General features: G+C 36.0%; 1 protein-coding gene across 2 annotated transcripts in view; it reads left to right on the plus strand.

Annotated features, from left to right (window-relative positions):
• Window positions 1-26,487, plus strand: part of LOC129953707 (uncharacterized) — a 515,388-nt gene continuing 488,901 nt past the window's right edge. The window contains exon 1 of one of the 2 annotated variants that reach the window (XM_056067080.1): window positions 1-1,884. The gene's annotated coding sequence lies outside the window, so the exon portion shown is untranslated. The remainder of the gene's footprint in view (window positions 1,885-26,487) is intronic. The other variant, XM_056067079.1, reaches the window with a different exon arrangement.

Consider the following 26,487-nt stretch of genomic DNA (forward strand, 5'->3'; position numbering starts at 1 on the left):
CCAAAGCACCATTCATTCCATTTGGCCTACAAAAAAAAATCTGACATGACAGAATATAATCCAAGATGGACGACGCTTCAAGAATCTGCAGAGTATCGTTCGTTCGTTGGTTATTTTCTTTCTTTTTTTAAACCAACAATTAAACCAAATAAATCTGTTTAATTAAAATAAAACAAAACCCATAAAGTGTGCGCGTTAAATGAATTAAATTTTATACCCTCAAATCAATTGTGAGCAAAGTTATAAGCCGAGAAAAGAAAAATAATATACAATCGCGAGTGAACAAGCAAGCAAAAAGCAAAGAAAAAAAAAAGCAAAAGCAAAGAAAAAAAAATTCCCATTCATCCATCAATTCGTTCGTTCCTTGGTTACTTTTTTTTTGGTTTTTCATTATTTGTCAAAACTGATACACGGCGAGTTTCTAATCCATCTCCAAACCTACACTGCCTGCCTGCCCTGTCGTCTTTTGGTTTTCGTCATCTCGTCATTCACGTCGCTGTCGTTCTTTCGCCGCCCATCATCGTCCTCTCGTCCGTCAGAGGAAAAAAGTGTTAAAGTAGCTTAAGCCGCTCCGCTTTTGGTTTGTTTTCCTCGGGAATCCCAAAAGAAACCCAAATAGAAAACGAAAACGAATCCTCACAGTTGTCGACGAGAATCTGAAAATCCGTGATCGAGTTTGAGTTTTCTTCTATCTGCAGTGGAGTGTTTTTCTGGTCGTAGTTTTGTTGAATGTTGTGATTTTCATGTTTGCCGTGGCCGTTGTCCCAAATTGAGCAATCCTCTGGGGAAATAATTAAATTGTATGTGATAATCCGGGGAAGAGGAAAGAAGTGTTGTTGAGGAAGCAAGTTTTAAAGTGAAAATGCCAAATTGCTTCACAGGAATTTCCCAACTCTACGCGACATGAAGGTGAATGAGAGTTTGACAAACTGCGGATAGTCCGTCTGTCTGTTGTGCGGTCATCATAAATTTTCAACTCAAAACCATTGAATCCACATCGAAAAGGCTTCTCGCGAAATTAACAAAAAAATAAAAATAAAAAAAAACAACAAAAATAAAGAAAAATAAATTTTACATTGTCGTTGTTTGCCGTCGTCGTTTTGGAGCGAGAGAGCAGGGTTTATCTGGGCTGAGCTGAGCTGGGTTGGGCATTGGGCTGTATATCGGTATCCTGCACTGCAACTGCAAACTGCAACCTCCCTCCTCCGCTGGCACTCGTCGTTGTCGCGCGTCAACACAAAATCCACTCTAACAAGGACTGAGGATTATTATACTCTGCCTCTTGCCTGCCGCGGACGACCTTTATTGGATTATAATTATATTCACGTTTACGCGTTTTCTGCTTCTCGTCGTAGTCGTCGTATTTCGGTTGTTATTCCTCCCCCTGAAGCACTCTGTAGCATTGTACCAGTGTAGCAGTGTAGCACCCGCAACTTGCAACCCGTTCTCTACCAACATCCCCCTATTCCTTCTCTTCTGGCTCGTCTGCTGGTTGAGTTAAGTCGCGTTGAGTGTGCAGCCTCTATTGGGATTAAATAGCTCGTATTCTCGTACGTCGTTGCCGTCGTCGTCGTCGCTTGCACCTACCAACCTACCTACCTACCTTCTTGATTCACCTTGATATCTGCCGTTTCAAATTCGTCGTTACCGTCGTCGTATCCGTTGTCGTCATCGTCATCGTTTTCGTTGTCGTCATCGTCTCATTGTGTGATCTGATCCGAATCTCCAAGACTACGCACATATTTTGGGATTATACTCTCGAGAGACAAGCTGAAGAGATTAATCAAAGGGGTAATCGATGCGAGGAATCTACTTGAGTCGACGACAACGTTGAAGATTTTGCATTAAATATCTTTGAGGATAAGAAGATACATCGAGAAAGAGGTAAGCTTTAGCTTTAATATTAAAAATGAAAAAGAAAAATGATAAAGGAGTTTATCTAGTAACTTGCTACTCGTATCCTTTTATCAGAGTTTATTGCATTTCAAGAGTTTTAGCAGGAAATCTTACAAAAAGAAGGTACCTTCATATGGAAGCTGCTCTCGTAGCAATAAGAGTCTTAATTTAAAAGAATTACTTTTCTCTTCTGAGAATTATAATTTTTGTAAAATCATTGTTTTTATAATTGAATGATTTTGTGTTTCAGAAAAGAACTCTTTTGGAGGAATAAGATCCAATGAAATGAGGATGGATTCTAGGCTCTCTAGTTTTATTAATTGAATTAAGTTTGATCCTCTGTTTGTATTTGTCCGGGCTGACACATGCACAGAATGTGTCGACAACAAATGTCTCCATATTCCATGAGGCTTAAGAAAAAAACTCGTTGCGTTTCTTCCCGTAAGACTTTGATTTATCAATTTTGATCAACATACTGGTTTAATTTTTTAAGTTTTGAATTTAATTATTCTAAGAATGGGGTGGATCGCAGTATTTATTTGATATATTTTAGGAGCAAAGTTCGAAGTGGAGAATAGAGTCAAGTGATCGTGTGTATATGACCAGTTTTTGGAGAGAATCTTATCACCTTTATGTGTTCAGGTTTTGAGTAAGGAACGATTCTTAGTGTAATATTTTCCCGCTTGAAATTCTTCTTAGTTTATGATCCTAAAGTTTTCACTTCTATTCTGATATTTTTCAAAATCACTTTTTTGTGAAAATCTTAAGTTGGGTTGAGTTTTTGTTTATTTACAAAATTTCAAAATATTTTAACTATTTTTTAACATATTAAAATTTTATATGACGTTACGAAACATGGAAAAATTAAAGTTTTGAATGGCAAAAGGGGAGGATAAAACAGAACGTTCCACATTCTCGATGTGCGGTTAACAAAGGAAACTAAAATGGGTGTTTTTTAGAGGTATAGAACTTTAAATTGTTAGCACTTTTTTAACTGGCGGCGATTTGGTGATGGTAACGTAATGGTCAATTTTTGTTTAGCTATGATGCTCACATTTGGTTGAATGGATCCGTCAACAAACAAAACTGTCCTATTGAGAGTGAAGATAATCGCTTCATCATTTTAATTTTGGGGTTTACAAACTGTCATAAAATGAGTTTGAAAAGTTTGGGTGTTGTATTTGTAATCCATGAAAACCAAAAAACACGCCTTCTGTCTTTTAGCACATTAAGGCGTATTTCGGATTTAGCTCTATACCTACTTCCATATAAATTCCAGCTCATGCAACAAATGAAGCCAATTGACCATTCACAACGTCGTAGATACGTCGAATGGGTACATGAACAACAGGCGGTGGACAGCGATTTTTGGAACAACATTTTCTTCAGCGTCGAAGCATATTTATGTTAATAAACGAAATTGTTGTATTTGGGGTTGTGAGAAATGTAATGAAATCTTTATTTGAATCGATAGAACGTTGACCTTGACTGAGCCTCAAATGGTACATCTGCTTTGTCCAATTTTGGAATACTCTTTCCAACATTTCGGCCGGTATCTTACGAATCAATGCTTCAATGTTGTCTTCCAATGCGTCAATTGAAGCGGGCTTGTCTGTATGAGACATAGACATAATCTAAAGACACTAAATCGCACGACCTAGGGGACCAATTGACCCGGTCCGGAACGTAAAATAAAATGTTCACCGAATTGTCCTCTTAATAAGTCAATTGTTGAAACCACATGTCATGCAATACAAGCTCTTGCATTTTGGGCAAAAAAAAGTTGTATATCATCTCACGGTAGAGTTCACCATTCAGAGTTACGATTCGCATCATCTTTGAAGAAGTACGGTCCAATGGTGCTACCAGCCCATAAACCGCACCAAATTGACTTTTTCCGGATGCATTGGTAGATCTTGCAATGCTTCTGGCTGATATTCACTCCAAAATCGACAATTCTGCTTATTTACGTACCCATTGAACCAAAAGAGAGCTTCGTCGTTGAACACAATTTTTCGGTAAAAAGCGCGCTATGAACTTTCTTAACAGAGCACGCAATTTGATAATAAAATTCAATAAACGTTGTTCGTTTAGAAGACTATTCATTGTTAAATTATAGACCAACCTGAAGATGTTTAACAATGAATCAAAACACGAAACGCGCGTCAGCTGTTTCAACCCGTGTTGCCAAAAAGATAATAGCTAAAAAATCACCCTTTATATGTACAAACCTTTTCTCACTCAGCTCCATTATTTTGGAATTATCTCTTATTTTTCTGTGTTCAAGTTGCTCGTACCATTCATTTTTGTAATAATTATTTTTGTCCAAAAATGTGATGTTTTATTTTTGATTTGTTTTTAAAACATGTCAAACAACTCGATACTCGTTCGAAAGTACAAAATTGTTTGAAAAGAAGTTGGTATAGCCGGCATCCTATTTTACTACCATACGTAGTACGATTTGAAAGTAGAATCGGAAATGAGTTTCGAATAGAATCAAAAGTAGAATCGAGTAGCAGGGCCCTTGATATTTTTCAAAATCACTTTTTCGCCAATCTTCAAATGCTTCCCGTAGAGTAGGATGAGCTTTTGTTTGTATACAAAACTTCCAAATACGTTAACTAGTTTTTGACATGTTGAAATTTTACACGCTAACGTTAGGAAAATTGGAAAAAATTAGAACGAAAATATTGGTGTTAAAGGGTTGTTCCACATTCTTGATGTGCGGTTAACAAAGGAAACGATAATGGGTGTTTTTTCGAGGTATATAACGTTAAGTTGTAAACACTTCCTTAACTCGCGCCTGTTTTGTGAGCTGTAAAGTGGTTGGTTTTTAGTTTGGTTTGGTATTTCAACAAAAAAAAGACTCGCTTGAACATCATGGTTCTGTTCAAAATACGTAAAGCGCAGTTTTTTTAGCTGTGATGCTCACTTTTGGTTGAATGGAAACGCCAATAAACAAAACTGTCGTATTGTGGGTGATGATAATCCTCAAGTTTATGTTGAGATACCAAAACATCAACCAAAGCTACCCACGCCAGTTGAAAAACCCTTTAGCTCTTGCCACAAAAGATTAATTGAAAGAAATGTTTCGTAGACCCATAGTTTCACGGTACGGGCCCACGAATTTGCTTCCAAGATTGTGTCGAAAAATTCTGAAATATTTAGTAGAATTGTTGGCAATGTCGATTTTGTGATAATTCTATAAGAAAAGTTATAATGCTTTCCTCGATGCCGATCTAGGGATGTGGTATTGTACTTTAAACGATAGGAGACAACATTGAGTTTTTGAAACCCTAACCCTTAGTTTCCGTAGGTGTGAATTACATTTTGCACAAATGGATTTAGTTTTCGTCATGAAACTTGTACGAACATATCAGAAAACTATCAATTTTTTGATTCCACAGCGAAACAACAAGGAAACGAAGGGTTAAAATCAACGCCACCTCTGAAAGTCGCATACTTATTTAAAAATGTGAGGGTATCGTCATCAGCGAAATAGTTCAATAAAAGCGAAGTGGCAGAAAAGAGTTAGTTTTTGATTATAAGAAATAGAATAGGAGACAGAATAGAGCCCTGCGAAACACCAGTAATTATTTTATTTATTTCAGTCTTGAAACTACCTAGGTCAACTTGATTTGAAAGGTTACCAAAATAGTTTCTAATTCAAGAAAGAAGAGATGTGTCAATACCCAAAGCACACATTCTTGAAAAGAGAGCTTGGTGCCAAATTCTATCAAATACTTCTAAAATAATATTACTTTCTCAAAAACGATGTAAAGGTTTATTCCACTGTTCGGTTAGATGACTATCAAATCAGTGTTGGACCTATTGCTCCGAAATTCATTGAGAAACTTTTGATCTTCAAGATATTTGTTAGATGATGATCAATCTTCCGGAGTTCTTTTGACCTTGAAAATAACAGACTTGATCTGCGTTTTAAAAACAGGTTAATAGGAAAGAAGATACGCAAGGGAAAGGCGGGACAAATACTCTTTTCTATTGCCATATGTACCCATGACATCCTTCGTCTTATAAACTCAATAAAAAAAAAAGTAAATTTTTGTATAACCTTATTAGGAAAGGCAAACAGTCCTATTAATAATTCAACGTAACCTAGCTTCCAAGTAGGGCATTCTGTCACCCAAGTTTTCGAAGATCTTATAGATAGTCTGGGGCTGTAGCTAAATTATTACTTTATGAACCATATTGACCTTAAGTTCTTGAATCGTTTTTAGACGTTTGTGTTTTATGGTTACCAATTAATCCGAAGAGATCAAATTGCAGCCCACTGGGGGCAGTTGTCATCGACAAGAGACATAATAACACGACTTATAAATTGAGTAATTGTGACATAGTCTATGTGGTTTGATACATCATCCTGGATAAACTAGAAACTGTTCAAAACTATGTTTTTATTTTCAATATAGAAAAAGTCGGTTAAAAAGGACAAATATGCCACCACTCTACAATAATGACTGAACTATCACTGTCTGTGGATTCATTGACTTCTGAACAAAAACGTGCTAGTATGCCCGAAGACCAGATGTGGCAATTTTGCTTGTTTTCGTAGCTGCCAACGTTCTCTTTAAGCTGCTCTAAAGCCCAAACTCCGAAACGACAACGAAGCGATGGTCGTGCGCTTCCTTCAACCGCTGAGTCAAACAGAACTTGCTAGCCAATAATGCCAGATATTTATCCAGAATTTTCCTCTGGCTAATGCATGAAATGTTGAGCTTTTCAGATTAATATCAAGTTAAAAATTCGTTAATTGGATTTCACACCCTTGCTTCAGCAGCCACATTTTTAAATGAAGATTTTCTAGAATGTCAGTTACGACCTTTTTGTAAAAGTACCCGGAATTTTCCTTTTTTCAAAAAAAATATTTTTATTCGTTTGCATCAATGTGGTTCCCTTCAAAGTAGCCCCCCACAGATATTATACACTTATGCCAGCGTTTTTTCCAATCTTCGAGGCACTCTTTATATTCACTTTTTGATATGTCCTAAAGCATTCTCAGCGATTCGGCATTTATTTCTTCAATCGAGGAAAAACGCCGCCTTTTTATGGGTCTCTTCAACTTTGGAAACAGGAAAAAGTAACACGAAGTCATATCTGGAGAATATAGAGGTTAGGTCATGACTACGGTATTGTTTTTGGCCAACATATCACGAACAAGCAACGACGAGTGAGCAGGTGCGTTATCGTGGTGCAAAACCATGAATTGTTTTTCCATAGACCGGAGCGCTTTTTTTTCGGATTGCTTCACGCAAACGTCGCATAACTTGAAGGTTACACTCCTTATTAACCGTACGACCTTGTGGTAAGTACTCTTAATGCACTATGCCATTATAATCAAAAAAAAAAAAAAAACAGTAAGCAAAACCTTCACATTTGATCGAACTTGATGTGCATTTTTCGCTCTTGGTTACGTTGGATGCTTTCAGGTGGATGATAGTGCTTTGATTTCGACATCATCACCGTACACCCATGTTTCATCACCAGTTATGACCCTTTCGAGCAAACTTGGATGGTCGTTGACGTCATTTAACTGCTCCTGAGCGATGTTAATTCTTAGACTCTTCAATTCTTCCATTCTTTAAACAAGCAACAACCACCGAACTCATAAAAACTAGTCGAACCTTAGCAACTACCACAGACAAAGTAAACAGTGACTTAAAGCTAAAAATTGCTTTTATATCAACTTAATAGAAAAAAATTGACCTTCGGACTCTCCAGACCAGTGAATTTAAAAATTCCGGGTATTTTTGAACACACACCTCGTAATTTGGGAAGAAGTTTTCGATATTTCCCAACTATGATTTAAAAAGAAACCCGTCATTTTCGTGTTAAACTGTGTAAAGCTTAAGATTTGGGAATCAAATATTTGGTGTGTTTTTGCGAATGACCCTTAAACCAAGGCACAGAAATCTACAACAACAATTTTTTTTTCGTGGGGGTGGACCAACTGTTTGTTTTGGTAGTATTCATAACAAGATACACTCTTGAATGTCCTTCTAAGTCCCTTAAAGTCAGATGTAGGTACCTTAAGAAAAGATTAAAATGTTCTAACTTAGAAAATGATTCAACAGCTCCAGAAAATAAATCCTGCCAACGCATTTTTATGGGGAAGAAATATATCTTAGGGAGGGTAGATGAACCACATTAAATGTGTGCTTATTTTTTGAGTTCAAAACTTTTGCTTTAGGTTTATATTTATAATTTTTTTTTATTTTGCAATCATTATTTCTTTTGCAAAATAATCATCATTTGCAGGAATATTAAATTAAATTAACAGAAAAAAATCGAAAGAACATAATAAAAATGCTTTCAAGTAGGTTAACGCAAATAAGAAATACACAAAACAAAAATACAATTTTATTGCATATATCGTGCTACGATTAATAACTTTCCCCGCATTAAATAAAGCTCTGCGTTCGCATGTTTGGCGTGTAGGTAGGTAGGTTGTTTCTGCTGGCTTTATAGATGTTGCTGGTTGCTGCCACAAGCAACCTTATAAGAATTAATAAGAAAAAAAATATACATAATAATATAACAACAGCAGCAGAAGCATTATTTGCCATCATGCTTGCCGCCGTTTACAAGCTTATGTACGTACGTCGTCGGTGGGTCGTTGCGTTGCCAACAAGGCCTCGTGCTTCTCATCTATAGCCATCGACATCTACATCGACATCATCAATAAAATTACAGCCCCATAAACAAACCAGTGTGTATTTTCATGTGAATTTCAAAATCCAAACAAAAAAAAATAAAATTTTTTTAAATATAGCAAAATTCGTATAATTCTCTTTTTTTTTATTCTTCATTAATTCCTACATACTCGTATTTACATAGTTATGTAGATATTTTGTGTATTCCTGTTTACATTTTGATAACGGTAGCTGTGTTGTATGCAATTTTATAATAAAAACAAACATAATAAACAAAAAATAAAATAAAACGAAAGAAAATTGGGAAATACAAAATTTTAATGCCGACAATTCGTTTTTTTTGTTTAACTATTGTTTACCCAAAACTCAAGAAAAATATAAAAAAAAAGTTACTGCTCGGCAGAATTACCATTAACCTTAGATTTTGTATTTATGACCTTTATTTTTGAGTGTCGAACTTTATGCTGTAATTAGCAGATTCGATACCACTTCAATTCAAGCCTCCTTTCCATAGAAAGGTTATTTTAAATATAAGATCGATACGTTTTGGGAAAAAATCGAAAAGGGCAAATTGGTCACGGTTAGAAAATTGACGGATAGAATTTATTGCTGTTCAGAAAAAATGAGAAACTTGACCTTGACTCTAAAGTTGCTAATGTTTGGTTAATTCTGAAGGTTTTTGGTAAATCAAGATGGTAAAGGGTTTTTCAATTGGCGCGGGAAGATTTTGGAACTGCGTGTCGGCCATATTATTTTGGTGACATCTGTCAAATCTTTTCTTTATTATTCAGTTGCTTATGACAAACCATTATGGCAAGGTACACAATTGAAGAGCACGTTCAAATGATAAATCTTGATTATCAAAATTAGTGCTCGTTATCGCAAACTTTGCGTGCATTGCGTCCATTTTACGGAAGAAGTGGTAAAATGGTTCTTCAATGTTTGGTGGCCAAATTTGAGACCCAGACCGGTTCAGTAAACAATCAGCCCACACCCGTAAGTTCAAGGAACGCAATGCTTCGGGACTTGGGCCTACACCCGTACAAGATTCATATAACCAAGGGGCTCAAAGTTAATGACCATAGACAACGCCTTTTGTTCGCTGACTCGGCTTCGAATCGTATGGAAGAGAAACCCAATTTTGGTCGAAAAATCATCTTTAATTACGAGGCGCATTTTTGGACGAACGGCTGTTTGAACAATCAAAATTGCCGTATATGGGACAGCACCAACCCACGGGAGGTTCACCAGGTGATAATGCACCCTCAAAAAGTTACCGTTTGGTGTGGTTTTTTAGCCGGAGGCGGAGGCGTAATTGGTCCGTACTTTTTTTTGAAAACGACGTTAATGAGGCTGTCACCGTCAACAACGAGTGCCACGTAACGATGATAACTAATTTTGTATATCGCAAATTGACCTAGACAACATTTGGTTCCCGCAAAACGGCGCTACGTGCCACACATAAAATAAATAAATTATGCTGCGCAACAGTCCATGAAGAACCAGGGCCTAGTGAATTACAACTCTCAACCATTCCTGTGTGCGAGCAATGTTGTCAGAGATGGAAAAACGTGCCACACATCAAACGCCAATTTTGCATGAACGATTTGAGAGTAAGATTAAGTCTTGGAGGGGTGATGTGAATTAGCTATCAAGGTCATGCGATTTGACCCCGCTAGACTTTTTCCTGTTTGGTTTCTTGAAGTCCCAGGTCTATGCAAATATACTACAACCGACAGATGTCCTAAAGGTGAACATAGGCCCCCGCTCAAATTTAGCCGGATCTATGCGGAAGATTCATTGAAAATTGGACCACTCGGATCCGTGCCACCGTTAAAAGCTTATGCAGGCATTTGAATGATGTCATATTCCACATTTAATGGCATACATGCGCCTTTATATTAAAAAAATGATTTTGTTTATACCTCACACACAGCTTGTTTCATTCCATTTCAACAATCCCGCCCTTATATTGAAAATGCCTTTATAAAGAAAGTCACCTCCACCTATCAGGGTTTAAAGAACATTTCGCTAACTCTAGATTTGTAAGCCCCCAAGGTTCTTGGTATCTCTAAAGAGATTGCGAATAAGGATGCTTTAGAAAGAAGCCTCAAGACGAATGTGGCCTAAGTGAGTCCAACTCCATTCCGGACAGATACTTTAACCTAACCTCTCCTTACCAAGAAGATAGAAGTCAATAGTGTGTTCTTAAATTTGGATGGTCTTTTTTGAAGTAAAAGTGGATTTGACGTTATTCGATTGACTACCATAACGTCTCACAGTCCATTTTATGTAGCCAGTTTGGTTGAAACTTTTATATTGCTCCAAATTTAATGTGTAAACCTCAACATTGGCTCGGTCTACTTTAACAAGTCTCTCCATCACCTACCACGATCGCGAGACGGTTCAATTTGATTTAGTTACGTAGCCTAATGCATTCGTTGTCTTGGTCTATGGCACCTCTTCAGAATGAACGCATGTTTGCTACTGAAGAATGTGTTACTGACAATTTTCCGAAGGTGTTACTCTTCGTTAATGCGAGCTACGTAACCTTCTTATTTCATAATTTGTACGTTCTTCCTCTCCCTTTAGAGTCATCTCCCGAATGCTGTTAAGAAAGTCCAGATGGTTTAAATCCCAGCTCCGAGGCATCCAATTGACACCACCAATATGCCAACTAACACTATTTGGGTATTTAGTGCTTGTTGATCGGCGGTGTTATGGGCTGTATGGTATTGTTGGAATTCTGCATGAACGAAATGTCTTCGAAATCAATTTCTTCAATTTCAGTGCAAACAAAATTGGTCAAAAAAGCTTTATAACGCTAACAGTTAACTGAAACGGGATTTCCAGACTCATTTGCGAAGAAAAACGATATAATTATTTTACAAACCAGTCAACAATTCCCAACAAACTGGATTTCCGAACAATAGCTTTTATAAGTATTCCAAAATCATTGTCTTGTACAAGCTGTTCTGAGGTTTCAACTTCGAAGCTGTAATGAACGCCTAAATCAATTGAACATTTTTAACGACTTATCCGGGATCATTGTGTTGAATTCTAATCAGACTATAAGGGGACAGTTACAGCTATGATTGATATCGATATTTGAAGGTGTTTCCCTTTAAATTGAAATGAAAATTATATATTGATCGAACGGAAATCACAAAATTTTTAATTGCGCATTTACTTTTCTCAAAAAATGTATTTTACTATTTTCGGGACGGAAATTTATTTTCCTGAACAGCTGATACTTTTATGTTCAAAAGTGAAACGAATCGTTCCACTGATTTGTGTTCCAATTTCACACAATTCCAATGACGGATATCTGTCAGTAAAAATTTGTCGGTGGATTTCACTCAGGAAACTTTTTTCAATGACATATATTTTTAATGAAAACTAAAAATGACCTGTCACAAAAGCCAGATTCTCTTCTGTGCTCTATTCTCTTTTGAATAATGACTCGAAAACTTTAGTTTTCTTTTGATATTATTTAGGTCCCATGTATAGAAAAAGTCCAAGTTGACAAAAATTATTAACTATAGACCGCTGAACATAGGAACTAACTGACGTTAACATGTCATTGGGCAGGTTTAGAGAACATAAGGGCTTTCATTATTTGAATGTAAATTTTGACCAAGGTAGCTAGTTGGGTTTTCAAGTGTCATGAAAACACGGAAGCTTACTGTACTTATCTTTACCTTCGGTTGATTCTGAAAAAAAAACTACCAAAAATTCTTCAAAAGGAAGCTTCTATTCTATCAAGACTTATTTTTTGTATTGTAAGGAAATATTATTTTTTCCTTTTCCAATTTGACAAGGAACCGTTTTTACACAAAACATTAAATGGAATTGTGCAGAAAATAAATTAATTACAGAGTTATAAAATTCAGCCTTCAGTTTATTAAAAAAAAAACATGATTTGCTGTAATTTTGACATAAGTATACTTAACTTTAAATTTCCAGTCAACTTTCCAATAAAGTTTGCTTATTTGCAAAAGAATTTTTTGGCAACTTTCCAATAAGGTTACTAGAAGCTTGTATTACCTTTAAGTCCCTGATGTCGTCCGAATCTGCTTACTAATGCATCGTTTTTTAGATGATTTTATCGTCTGCAGGTTGTTTTCGTATTATTTATTAAAGAAATAAACTTCTTTTGAGTTATTAAACAAGATGGCTGCGTTTTGGTTTCACCCTAAAAATCGTTTGCTCCGGTCTTAAATTAAGGAAGTGTTAAAAGAGCTTTTAAATGAAGCTCTCCCGACAAAATCAACTTGGTCGAAAAGAAAACTCTTTGGAGAATGACAACTAAGAAAAATCTTTAACAAATAAACCAGTTCTGGATGTTCTAGAACTTCGGAAACGTCCTTGTCTAAATCTTTATGCACTTTCGAAGCAAATTTTGATCAAAAACTTCCTGAATTTCATTTGTGCTTTAAAAAGAAAATGCATAAAAAAACCAAAGAAATATTAATCATCAAAAAATTGTAAAGAATTTCTCCAAAGTCAAAATCAAAATAATCCAAAATCTAAATACGTTGCTTATACTTTTTGGATCAGATCGCAAACGTTTCAAAGATAATCCGCCGCGCGCCGCATAGAAACGAACAAAAGCAAAATATTTCTGCTGCACATGCAACTTCATCATCAGTATCACCTAAAAATGCACCCAAAAAAGTAAAACAAAAAACTGTGTAAGTTTATATGTACATAAGTCCCCCCGTCCAAATACATAAATATTGAATATAAGCCCCCTTTAGAATCCATCCATCCATCTATCGAGTCGTATTTGTTCGTTCATCACTGAATACTGTCACCATGTAGATAGACAGACATACTCTTCCAGTCATCCAGAGATGAAAAACCAACGCAAGACATCGCCAAAGCTATTGCTGGGGGTGGTTAAAGCTGGAACTGGTGGAACTAGAGGGCTGGGGGCTAGGAGGCTTCCAAGTAGCGAGAGTTGGAGAAATTTCATACAAAATAAATGAAAAACAAAAAATATTCAAAATATCAATTCAATGACAAAAGTCTGGAGGAAATCCCTCCAATCCCGGGACCCTTATCCTGTCATCCAAGTATATCCAAGAGTATACAATCATCCATCTCTAACCATTCATTCATTCCCATCTATCTCATCTTTGAATGTTCCAAACCTACAATATTTTATCAGGCTTTATCGAGTGGAGCGGGCTCTGGACGGGCGCGCTTCCATCACGGGCAATGGACAACGCGGGAGGGGTTGTATTGGGTTTTGACTTTGTTTTCAAAGTGCACTCCCATTCCTAGAATTTGTTTGTTGTGTATATTTTCTTTCTTCTTTTTATTTTTATTTTTACTTTTCTTTTCTTCTCTTTGTTGTTGTTGTATTATATTGAAATGACGAACGACGAACCAGCAACGAGAGAACGAACGGTCTGACGACGGACGGATGGACGGGCGGACGGACGTTGGCTTTATAACAAAATTACTGTATTACAAGAGTTTTGTGAATTGCAAAAATGTTCAATTTGAGTGCCGGAAAAATTGTGAATGTACACATTTGATGGAAAACTGAAAGAGGGGCAAGAGGCTGACAGGGTGGCAGGTTTGCAAGTTGGCAGGGGGTGGTATAGAGTATTTGTATTCTGTGGTAATATCTCTTCCTCTTTGAATGTCTATATTTATGTCTATGTTGGGGATTTAAACAACCTGACGAACGGACGGACGTTACACCGGATAAGGTCTAGTTTTTCCTTCCATAAAGCTTACCTATACAAGTTGGAGGTATGTACATACAAAACTACATACATACTAACAAAACTGTGTTATGTTTAATTTTTCATGGTTGTTTGAAGTTTTTGTCTGTTTTTTTTTTTTTAATTTTGTTAAATTCAAAAAGTATGAAAAAAAATTACACAAAAATAATGTCTATGTTGTTTTTGAACTTTGATCATCATACAAACAAAAAAGTGAGGTTTTGTTAGGGATTAAGTGCTTCCTCGAAAAAAGTTATAAAACAACAAAAAGAAGAAGAATTTATGTTACTCTATCTACAGTCTACACTGTATATGAACTTTATTTTATTTCACATACTTTACAAAAGGTTTATATCTATTTTCATAGGTATATAAACTTAACGTCTACGTATAAAGAACAAGTTGCTTCTGCAATAATAAATTAAATAGTTTATTTTTATTTTATGCAACTTGTGTACTTTTGTACAGACAGATACACTCTCGTCGTATATTTACAAACGGGTGGCAAAAAGTTTTTGTATTCGGCATTGGAATGAATATTAACACCGGAAGTTGATTCTGAATAGAAAAAAGAGTTTACACTCTATACGTATAGTAACTTACACATACAAGTGCATACTTATACCTGATAATGGGAATTAAAGTCTTGTTTTTCATCATTAGAATTCAATTAATGGGAGTACTTAGACTTCATATATATGTAGACATGGAATAGGAATTATCCTAGAAATGAGTTTTGATGAAAGTTCTATTTTGGTTGTTGTTTTTTATAGCTACTTTACACTAAAAGATACTAAAGAAAGGAAATGTTGTATTAGTTTGTCTAGATATTTTCTGTAAATGTTTTACTTCCAATTATTATCATTTTTTATAAAATATTAAAATTATAAAGGGGTTAGGTCAACTTAGAATTTTTGAAAATCTTATGGCTCGAATAGACCTTTAAGTACTCAGTTCTTGAAGTAATAAATATATTTCAAAATTAATTTCGGTTTTCTTCTTTTATCAAAATGTTTAATTCAATAATGAAAGACAATTTTCGACCGATTGACTTAAAATTTGGCATATACTTATGTTAATTTATTGTAAAATAGAACCTTTTTAATTTATTTGTATTTTAACTCGCGGCCTGGTTTGATATTTTGACATAAAAAGACTGCCGCCTGCCCAACGCTTGCAAATTTATTTAGAAAATCATTCATTTGGAGAAAGAGAAATTAATGCAAAGGATATTTCAAGGCGTTTTATAAAGTTTGCCATCAAGCTCTCTTGTATCGAAAATACGTTCATTTTGTGTTGATGAACCTCTTTTTTCGAATAGGACGTGTTTAGATCTAATATTTACAAAATAAACGCTGGTGGGCCCAGGATTTAGTTTTGTCTCCGACACATTTCCTTACATTTATAAATGATCTCTTCCCTGAAATACGCCGTCCCTCGGGATTGGATTCGAAGACCTTCCGTTGATGTCCATTCGCTCTACATGACCTAAGTCGTTGGACTTTAATTCTGTTAACTACAGACCGTACAATTCGTCGTTATATCTTCTCCTCAAGTCCTCAACTACCTCAAAGTTATACCTGTCCATAGTGACGGTTTGTCATTGTTCAATGTCCCATTTTTGATCACAGCATATATTTGGTCTTGCTCTCATTGACCACCAAACCCATTTTCTTCGCTTCCGTCGCAATGCTCAAAAACGCTCCACTGACATCACACTTTGATCTTCCAATTATGTCAATATCATCGGCGTTTAAGAGCAATTGGATGGACTTTTGGAAGATTGTGCCTCTAGTTTTGACGGTTTAGTTTGGCATTCTTTCCAAAACGATGTTGAAGAAGTCGCATTACAGTGTATCACCTTGTCTAAAATCTTTTTTGACATCAAATGCATCATTGAGATCTTTTCCGACCTTGATAGAGCAGAGTGAATTCTCCACCGTCATTCTGCACAAAGGGATAAGTTTGACAGGGATGCCAAAACTAGACATTGCTCGGTAGAGCTCTTCCCTATAGATGCTGTCATACGCGGCTTTGAAATCGATAAAGAGTTGGTGGGTATCGATTTGAAGCTCCTGGGTTTTTTCCAGGATCTGCCGTAGTGTGAATATTTGGTCGATAGTGGACTTTCCTGGTCTGAAGCCACACTGATAAGGACCTATCAGGTTGTTGACGAACGGCTTCAGACGTTCACACAAAACGGCAGAGAGATTCTTAAGGAGACTGATGCCTCTGTAGTTGGCGCAGTTTAGAGGGTCTCCTTTCTTATGTATGGGGCAAACCATGCTGCGATTCCACTCATCGGGAATGCTTTCTTCCGAGCATATTTTGCAGATGAGTTGGTGCATGCTCCCTACCAAGTCAATGCCTGCTGCTTAAAATAGTTCGGCAGCGATGCCGTCAGCTCCAGCAGCTTTGTTTGACTTAAGTTGAGATATAGCTATCTTCACTTCGTCAAGGTCGGGTAGTCGGAATTGTTGATCTGCGTCGCCGAGGTTGAGTGGTTCTATCTCCCTTATAGCGGAATTCGGTTCGTCTTCGCCGTTATATAATTTGGAGAAGTGATCTTTCCATATTCTCAGCATCGACTGCGGTTCTACTACGATGTTCTCCTGATCGTCTTTACAGGCTTTGGTTCGTGGCTGGTACCCTTGGGAGGTTTTTTTTACCTTTTGGTAAAATTTATCTCCTCGATCTCGCGCTTCTCATGCTCTCTTTTTTTCCGTCTAAGAAGCCGGTGTCCCTCTCTCCTCTTCTGCTCGTAGAGCTCGGGAGCATATCTGGTGCTTTTGTGCAGCGCCGTTATTTATGCCTCTTGTTTCGCTGCGTGCGCTTGCCGGCATTCGTCGTCAAACCAGGGGTTTCGCTGTGGTGGCCGTGTGAAACCTAGCATTTCAGAGGCGGCATCCCTGATGGCTGCAAGGTAATGTTGCCACTTGTTTTTAATGCTTAATGAGGGCAGCATAGGACTCCGAGGTTATTAGAGACTCGATCGGAAAAGGACATGGCAGTCTCTTGCGATTGTAGCCGTCTAACGTCGAATCTTCTCACAGTACTTCCTTGTTTTGGCTTGGAACGGGATATCAGTAGCCGTACCTTGGCTAGTAGTCCGAGTCAATGTTGGCCTTTCGGAATGTTCGGATATCCTGTATACTGGAAAAGTGTCGTGCGTCGATCGCAATGTGATCAATTTGGTTGACGGTTCATTGATCAGGAGATTTCCATGTCCCCTTGTGGATATTAAGATGCGTGAACTGCGTACTAGCTACCAGAACGTCTCGCCCCGCAGCGAAATCGACCAGTCTGAATCCGTTGTCGGAGGTGGTGTTGGGCAGGCTGTATCTCCCGAATATGCCACGAAAGATGTCTTCCCTTCCTAGATTGGCATTAAAATCTCCTTAGACAATTTTAATGTCATGGCCAAGGCACTGCTCATATGTCTTGTCCAAGTGCTCGAAGAATATGTCTTTGGTGTCTTCATCATTCTCTCTTGGGGCATTCGCGCATATTAGGCTTATGTTGGCGAATTTAGCCTTTTATACGGATTGTCATGATGCGCTCGCTCACACTGTTGAAACTCGAGACTCTTTGCCTGAGTCTAGTTCCAACAACAAATCCACACCCAAATAGAAGCTGTCTTTGTTCTCCGTAGCAGTCGCCGTAGTATATATCGCAGTCTTTTAGTTTGCGTTTGCCCGGTCCATCCCATCGCACTTCTTGGATGGCGGTAATATCTGCCTTGCAGCAGTTTAGGGCTTCCGCTAATTGTTCGGCTGCACGTGGTCTGTTAAGGGACCTAACATTCCACGTACATATCGTTGTCCTTATTTCGTTTGCGTGGGTTGTCAACAGTGAATCCGTCCGTATCCAAGGTTTGTTGGTGCTTCACAACTAAAGGTATTTTTTACGTGGCCCAGAAGTCACCCCGACGGCACAACCCCCAGCCTGGATGGTTGACCAACATTTTTACCTTTTTTTAAACTGCCAATGTAAAAAAAAAACATCCACGCAATTTTCTTAAGAGCCGCTTCTCCATCTTTCTGCATTGTTGCCGTATAGTTTTAAAGGGACAAGTGAATTGGCCTCTATAATAATGCTATTTAACGCCGCATAACTGTTTTCTGTGGAGATATGTGATATACCCGAAACGATTAACCGCTAAAAATGTTGTAAAAAGTCATTGAAAATTAGACCTCTACATTAGCTAGCCATGCATGTCTAATGCCAGAGGGCAGTCTTAATTTATAATTTGCCAGAACATTATCCTTCCAATAAATTAAATTAAAAAAAACTTCAAATTTCCAGTTTGAAGTTCTACACCTCCAAAAAGAAAAAACACTCTTTATAAAAACTCCTAAATACTGCCAAGAAGAATACTCAAGTTTTCAAGTCAACCAAATTAAAAATGTAGTATTGAGATAAACGTGTTTGAAGTTTTGTGTAGTAGAAATGAATGCCTAACTTTGCAATATCTGAGATTTTAGAATATTAAGGTTTTTCCCGTTTATAATCTTTCGGCACATCATTTATTAGCTCCTACGAGACCATTTAGTATTTGTATGCTTTAAGCTAAATAGTTTATAGCTGTTGTAGCGGTATTTGACAAACCGTATTTCGCTTAAAACATAATTATAAGACAAGTACTACATCTCGTCCTTTATTTTTAAGTTCCACTACATTAAACAATCTTCGAAAAGGATGTTATGACTTATTTAAAAACACACTATTGCCTTGCGACACTATGAAACAAAAAATTGTGAAAATACATTTCTTATACAAATTTTTCAAGTTTAAAGTAAGTTCTTAACATTTTTCTGTAAACAGTAATCCTTAAGGAGATATTTCCGTAGAAATGATTTTAGGGAGATTTCGACTTACAGCTACATTTTTTGTTAAACTAGGTGTTTAACAAATTTTCTTTTGGAAGAGGGTCTTAAGTCATAAAAACAATAATTGAATGAAATAAAGTCGATTATACCTTATTACCGTCTACTTAATTTCACGAAAAGTGTTAACTGGATCGCTATATCTATGATAAGTTCCGAGCAATCGATTCTGTGCCAACCTTCTGGCTTACTCCTTTCACAGTCCAAATTCTTAATGAACTCCAGGAGCACGGATTCATTCATATACTAATTCTGAACGATATTTCATACAAATATTATTCAATGTTCGTACGATCATTTTGAAAGTGATCATATAAAGTTGTTTAGAACAAAGTACTTTTCAACTATAACATCTATTTTGTCTCTTTTACAAAAATGTGTGTCTTAAAAACCAGTTCCAAAAAAAGGACTTAATAACCCGGGAAACTACAATTAATTTTTTAAAGGGGTTTTTAATCTCTAATAATAAAAATTAAATGTCGTTATTTCAATCTCTGAAACAAAAATTCCTACATATGTATATTTAAAAAAATAAACAAAATATATAACATTCAAAAAGAGTGTGGACAGTGCGTTGTAAAAGTGACAAGTAAAAATTAACAACTTAAAGCGATTGCGTAGTGCAATGGAGGGTGATGATTTCATCCTCCAAAAAATTCAAATTCCTTCCAAAACTCTAAAGTATTCAAAAATGGATCATTCCATTAATAACGAAAATTATTATGAACCACTCCAAATATTATGCGATGACCGCATGGAAAGTGGAAATTGTGAAAGTGATAAAATTGAACCGAAAGTTCCCCCGATCATTGTTTTAAAAACAAAAAAGTGAGGTTCTGAGAAATCTAATCAATAAACTAAATGTAAGTGATTATATTCTGAAAAACATATCCTTGGGACAAAAAAAAAAGTAATGTGTTCAAGCATTGAATCTCTCAAAACCGGTTTTAATAAATCCACCGAGAGCCAAGACTAATCACGTAAAATTCACCATGGAAGAATTTCACCAATTGCCCAAAACTTCTAGCAGGAGCCAAACTCACCAGCAATATGTTCCATCGTCGTCGAGTGCAAGTTCGTCACATGCAGTCAATGGACAGTCAGAGAATGCGAAAGCAAACGCCTCAAAGTTATTTGATCAAAATAAAAATGAATCTTTATTCTCTCTTGATGAAATTTCATGTCTTCTAAATGATGTTATCTCTAAGTTAAGCTCTTGTCGTACTAAGGCAGAACAATTTAATGTTATTACCACTCTTGCAGTGAAGTACGTTTATTCAGTATGTTGAAAAAAAAACTCAAAAATTATTACTTAGACTGCTACAAGCATTCAACATAAACAAACCGAATTTTTTGATTTTATGATTCAAAACAAAATTGACATTGGTCTATTGACTAAGACTTGGCTAAAAATTAAAAATAATGTGTCTATTACTATTTATGCATGTTATAGGCTAGATAGACAATTTAAAAGTGACCTACTAAAACTGATAAGGACAAATTCAAATTATTTGATAGGAGGTGATTTTAATTCTAGACACCAATTATAAGGATGCCTGAGAGCAAACTGTAATATACTTCACGATATTGTCGCCGTGAATAGATCACTCTCATTATTATATCCTCTAGAACCAACATACATTCCAAGTACCTCTTCGAGAAAACCATCGACTCTTGACTTATTTTACCGAATATTGCAGAACACTTCTCTCAACGTGTAACTATTAATGCTCTGAGCTCAAATCACCTACCAGTTTTTACAGAACTACAAATTTATTGTTCTAGAACCAATACTAATAGCCATTTTAATTTTAATGCTGCAAATTGGGAAAGATATCGATCTTATATATCTGGAAATTTGTATGAAGGTAATTTATCGTTAGACAATATACAGTCGTTCGAACATATTGACGTTTTAAGAGATACATTAGAACATACAATAAAGCGAGCTGCTGAAATATCTATTCCAAGAACTGCAAATACCTCAGTTTCCTCAAACCTTAAACCGTTGCCGAACAGTATTTTGTACTTAATTTGATTGCGAAATTCTGAAAGGAGAAAGTCGATTCGGTATAGGTTAGACACTTTTAAAACTAACCTAAAAATGCTTAACTTTCGAATTAAAGAAGAAATCCAAATTTTCCGAAATCAAAACTGGAACAACCTATTATCTGGTTTAGATAAAGGTTCTAAGCCGTTTTGAAAAGTTACAAAAATAATTAAGAAAAAAGGCTCAAATATTCCTCCACTCTGAATGCAAAGTAATGTATTTGTAACTCAGGAGGAAAAAGCAAATATTTTGGCTGAAACTTTTAGACAAAATCATTAAATTTCAGCGCAATTAAGTGATCTTCAAACTGAAAATCTTGTACGGGAAAAATTAGCGGAAATAAATAGTCTTATATCACCCAAGCAGATATATTAATACACAGCAACAGTTCAGTCAACAATTTAATAAAAGAATTAAAAATAAAGAAATCACCTGGCCTTGATGGCATTAGTAATCAAATGTTCAAAGCGTTACCTAAAAAAGGTATTGCCTACATTACGTTCTTGTTCAACGTCTGTATTAAACTCTGTTACTTTCCTGAAAAGTGGAATATAGCCTAAGTGGTCCCAATCAGTAAGCCTGGCAAGCCAAAAGATAGCCCAAGTAGCTATAGGCCTATAAGCTTATTAAGCACTTTGAGTACAATTTTCGAAAAACTCTTAAAGAATCGCCTCTTAAAGCATGTTGAATATATATCTAGCAATTCGGTTTCAGAGCTGGCCACTCCACTAATCATCAAATTTAAAGAATAAAGCAGTATGTTAAAATAGCCTTAACTCAAAACATTCAACTGGTGTAGTATTCCTAGATATCGAAAAAGCCTTCGATACGGTATGGCATGAAGGACTCATCTACAAACTAATTATGTTTAATTTTCCTAGCTATCTTATAACAATTATATGGAACTTTTTAAAAAACAGAAAATTTTGTGTGTCCATTGGAATTGCGAAGTCTTCTATGCAAGAAATTTGTTACGGAGTTCCACAAGGCTCAGTACTTGGACCGATTCTTTTCAATATTTTTATGTCTGACCTACCTCATTTTCAAAACATTACTGAAGTTGCTATGTTTGCAGATGACACTGCCCTTTTTGCCTCAAGTATTCTCCCTCAAGAAGCAATAAACAGTTTATAGACTTCCCTTGACACCCTTTTAAATTTCTTTAACAATTGGAAAATAAAAGTTAATGCTAAAAAATGTCAAGCTATGTGGTTTACTTGACGTAGAAAGGAAAGATTTCTCCCACAATCTGTGCTTAAAATAAAGAATAAAATTCTAAAACTCTTAAATTATGTAAATATGTAAATAATATAAGCTTTAAACTGCAAATAAAACTAAACTTGAACCTACAAATATATTATTTGTATTTGTTTTTTGTTGTACATTTAAATGATATTTTTATCATACCGTTACTTTTTACATTAAGAGCCACGCTTAAAAAATACGTCAATAGTTTTAATTTAAATACATAGTTTCATAAAACCTTCAAAACTTCACATAAATCAACAATAAAAATAATATTACTAAAATAAAGTAAAAATATTAAACCTAATAAAAATGAATTTGTATCCAATAACAAAACAAGAACTATTTTTGTTTTATTATAACGAATTTTTAATAAAACTCACAGTTGGTCGTCATAATATCGTATAATAATTTATTTTAGGTTATTTTTTTGTATCTTTTTTTGCAAATATAAATTTCACATTTGTGGGCGAATATAAAATAAAAATGGATATATGTATCTGTGATGGGATGGAGTGGGGTAAGGTGGGAAATAAGGTGGTGGTACTTTTTTTTTCTATAAAGCAGACAATATTAAGTTGAAATTTAACGTCGCGTCGTCGTACCTTCCCTCATATAATATAATGCACCCATTCCACCACAAATAGGGCATAAATCCGGTTGTTAAAAAATGAGTGCGCATAAAAGGGAAATTTTATCCTACAAAGATTTTTTTTTGTAAAATCTGAATCTGCATCTATAAATGTATGTCCTGTACATGTGTACAGCTATGCCCAAAATAGTAGAAACGTTTTTTATTTTTAGGTGTCAGTGTAAGTAATATATTGTTAATCTAATAGATACAAAATTTTATACGCAAATTGGCTCCTTATCTATAAACAAAAAAATTAATTAACATTTTTTGTCGAAATGCATAGTTTTTGTTCGTAGGGTCTTTTGTGAAACCTGTAGCAAATGAGCTCCTAAATATTGGCAACCAATATTAGTTTTTTAAAAATGGCAAATTTAAAAACAGGACAAAATATCCAAAAATTATGTTTTGTACCTATTATTTTGGCCATAACTGTATATATGACGGAATATGGCATAGCTGAGATATTCACATTGTGTGTATGCAATGTCCCTGATGGTAGAGTTCCAGGAAATGGGATTTAATTAAATTTATCTAATTTTTTTCCTTACTCTTATTCCGACCGACGGAACGACAGAACCAACGACGATGACGACAACGACGTAAGTTCTCGTTCGTTTGAACTTTTTTTTATTTATATTTGCTTTATAATAAAATTTTGTTTTCTCTCTTCATATTCTCACACGAGATGAGAAGAAGTAAGTTTACCAACCTTTTGAATAAATTGTTGAATTTCCGCTTTGGTAAAGCAACTTTAAGTTGTTTAATGATTTCAAAAAACTAGTAAAAAATAAAGTACAAAAGTGGGTTGCAAGTACTTGCTTTTATTTGAATATATAGGAGATAAATCTTTGTGTAAATGGAATATGGGCAACTATACAAAAATAAATGGTATTCAAGATTCACAATTTTAGATTCCCAGTTGTCTGAGTAAATGTTGAACCATAGTTTTGTAAAAGTCTCTTAAGTGGTCAAGTGGAAATGAATTTTACAAATTGTTGGGCTTTTCTACTAAAGAGAAGATCACTCACATTCTTTTGCAAATATGTCTTATTTTTTTTTTCTGTTGTGAGCTACTTTTGGTTTTATTTGATTCATTCAATATGAAGTTCTTTGGACACCCTAGAATTTTAGTAAAATCTAATTTAATGTTTTAAATAGTCCTTAAGGACCTTAAAATTGTTGTCGAACAATGTTATGGCCGGAAAAACCGTCCGTCGCTTTAAATGGTTCATCAGGCTCAATTCTTGAGTCAACTTGATCTAGTTTTTTTTTTTTATACTCGTATAATAAGCGCACACTCAAGGGAATATTCTACCCTTATTATGCATAGACACAGTGTGAGCACTAGGAAGAGGATAGAGGGCTTGAAAGGATATGTCGGTGCAAATTGGTTTTGAATTCCTGAATATTACAATGACTTGGAAAAACAGAGTGTGGTGAGGCATTCCACATTCGCGTAGTACGGCTAAAGAACGAATCTCTGTGTTTAACGGTTCGACCGAAGTTGGACTCTAGGGTATACTGATGAGAATTCCTAGATGTGCGAGTATTACGGTTAAACTGATTAAGTGGAGGAATGCAGCTGGCTACTTCACTAGACCATAAAACTTTAAAATAAAGGGTAAAAAAGGTCCAGACAAGAAACCTTACGACGATGTTTAAGAGAAGTTAATGAACTTATGATGATATTATCATCTATCAATTTAAATGCTTTACGTTCAATACTATCTAAGAGGCTTAAGTAAGTTGTAGGAGCACCATCCCAGATATGGGAACTATACTCAAGCTTTGGACGTATATAAGTCTTGTAGATAAGAGCCACATCAGTGGGGGTAAAGTATTTCTTGCATCGCCAAAAGAAAACCCAATCACCTTGCGGCATTTTTGGCGACATCGCGTATGTGATTGTTCCACAGCAGGTAGTTGGTGACACACATACCGAAAATATCAATATGTTCAGTCTCATTGATCCAAGTGCCATCCATGGACAGTGACAAAGGGGGTATATCTCGCTTTAATGATACAAGACAACATTGGGTTTTCGAAGCATTAAATTTCACGTGGTTTCTTATTCCCCATTGAACAATGCTGTTTATGTCGGAATTTAATGAGCTTATCATATTTTGTCGTTGCAGTTCCACATCCGAAGAAGAGGGATGCGAGTCTGAAAACGAATATGAAAAGCTAAGAGTACTACCGTCAGCAAAACAGTGTATTCGATTATAAAATGCAGACAAGAGATCATTAATAAAAATGAGAAAGAGTGTTGAAGATAGAACAGAGCCCTGCGGCACACCAGCATTTATTTCGAGGTTTTCAAACTTGAATCTATCCAAAACTACTTGTATTAAACGGTCCGAAAGGTACTTACTAATCCAATGAAGCAAGAATTCATGAAATCTGAAAGCACGCATTTTCGATAAGAGAGCTTGATGCCAAACCCTACCAAATGCTTTTGAAATATCAAGTGCAATAATCTTACTTTCTCCAAAACGATGTAAAGATTTGCTCCACTGTTCGGTGAGATGAACCATGTGACCACCAGTGGACTTATTGCTTGAAAAGCCGTACTGATGGTCATTAAGAATCTTTCTATTTTCAAAATATTTCTTGAGCTGATAATTTAATCAGCGTTTCCATGACCTTGGAAAGCAGGGACGTAAGTGCAATCGGTCTTGGCATAAACCAAAATCTTCAGACTTAAAATGCTATAATATTTTCTGAGAACGCTTTAAAATTGGCTGCTTTGCATGGTTCACTACGGGCACTCAAACAAAATTGGACTCAACGCTCTTTAAGTTGCTGTCACTGACTTTGAATTTCGATGGAAAATTTGTATAATGTGCTGACGTTGTTACTTACTTACTTAAGGTGGCGCTACAGTCCTGTGTGAACTAGGGCCTCACCCAACAAACTTCTCCATCTAGCTCGGTTCCTAGCTAGATGTCTCCAGTTTTGCGCTCCAAGTTGGGTGAGGTCACCTTCCACTTGTGCCCGCTACCTGATCCGTGGTCTTCCTCTACTGCGCTGTCCTGTGGGTGCGGATTCGAAGACTTTTCGGGCCGGAGCATTGGTTTCCATGCGCTCTACGTGACCCAGCCATCTTAGTCGTTGGACTTTTACCCTTCCGGCTAAGTCTACGTCGCTGTACATTCCGTACAGCTTGTCGTTCCATCTTCTCCTTCACTCCGTATAGCAGGACGGGGATGATAAGGGTCTTATATAGCAAAACTTTGGTCCCTCGAGAGAGGACTTTACCGCTCAATTGCTTTTTTAGACCAAAGAAACAGCGGATAGCAAGAGTTTACAGCGGAGCTTGGTAGATGAAGTCCTTGACTACCTCAAAGTTACGTCTGTCGATGGTGAC

This window comes from Eupeodes corollae, chromosome 1 (assembly GCF_945859685.1).
Source record: "Eupeodes corollae chromosome 1, idEupCoro1.1, whole genome shotgun sequence".
In the NCBI taxonomy this organism is placed as follows: Eukaryota; Metazoa; Arthropoda; class Insecta; order Diptera; family Syrphidae; genus Eupeodes; species Eupeodes corollae.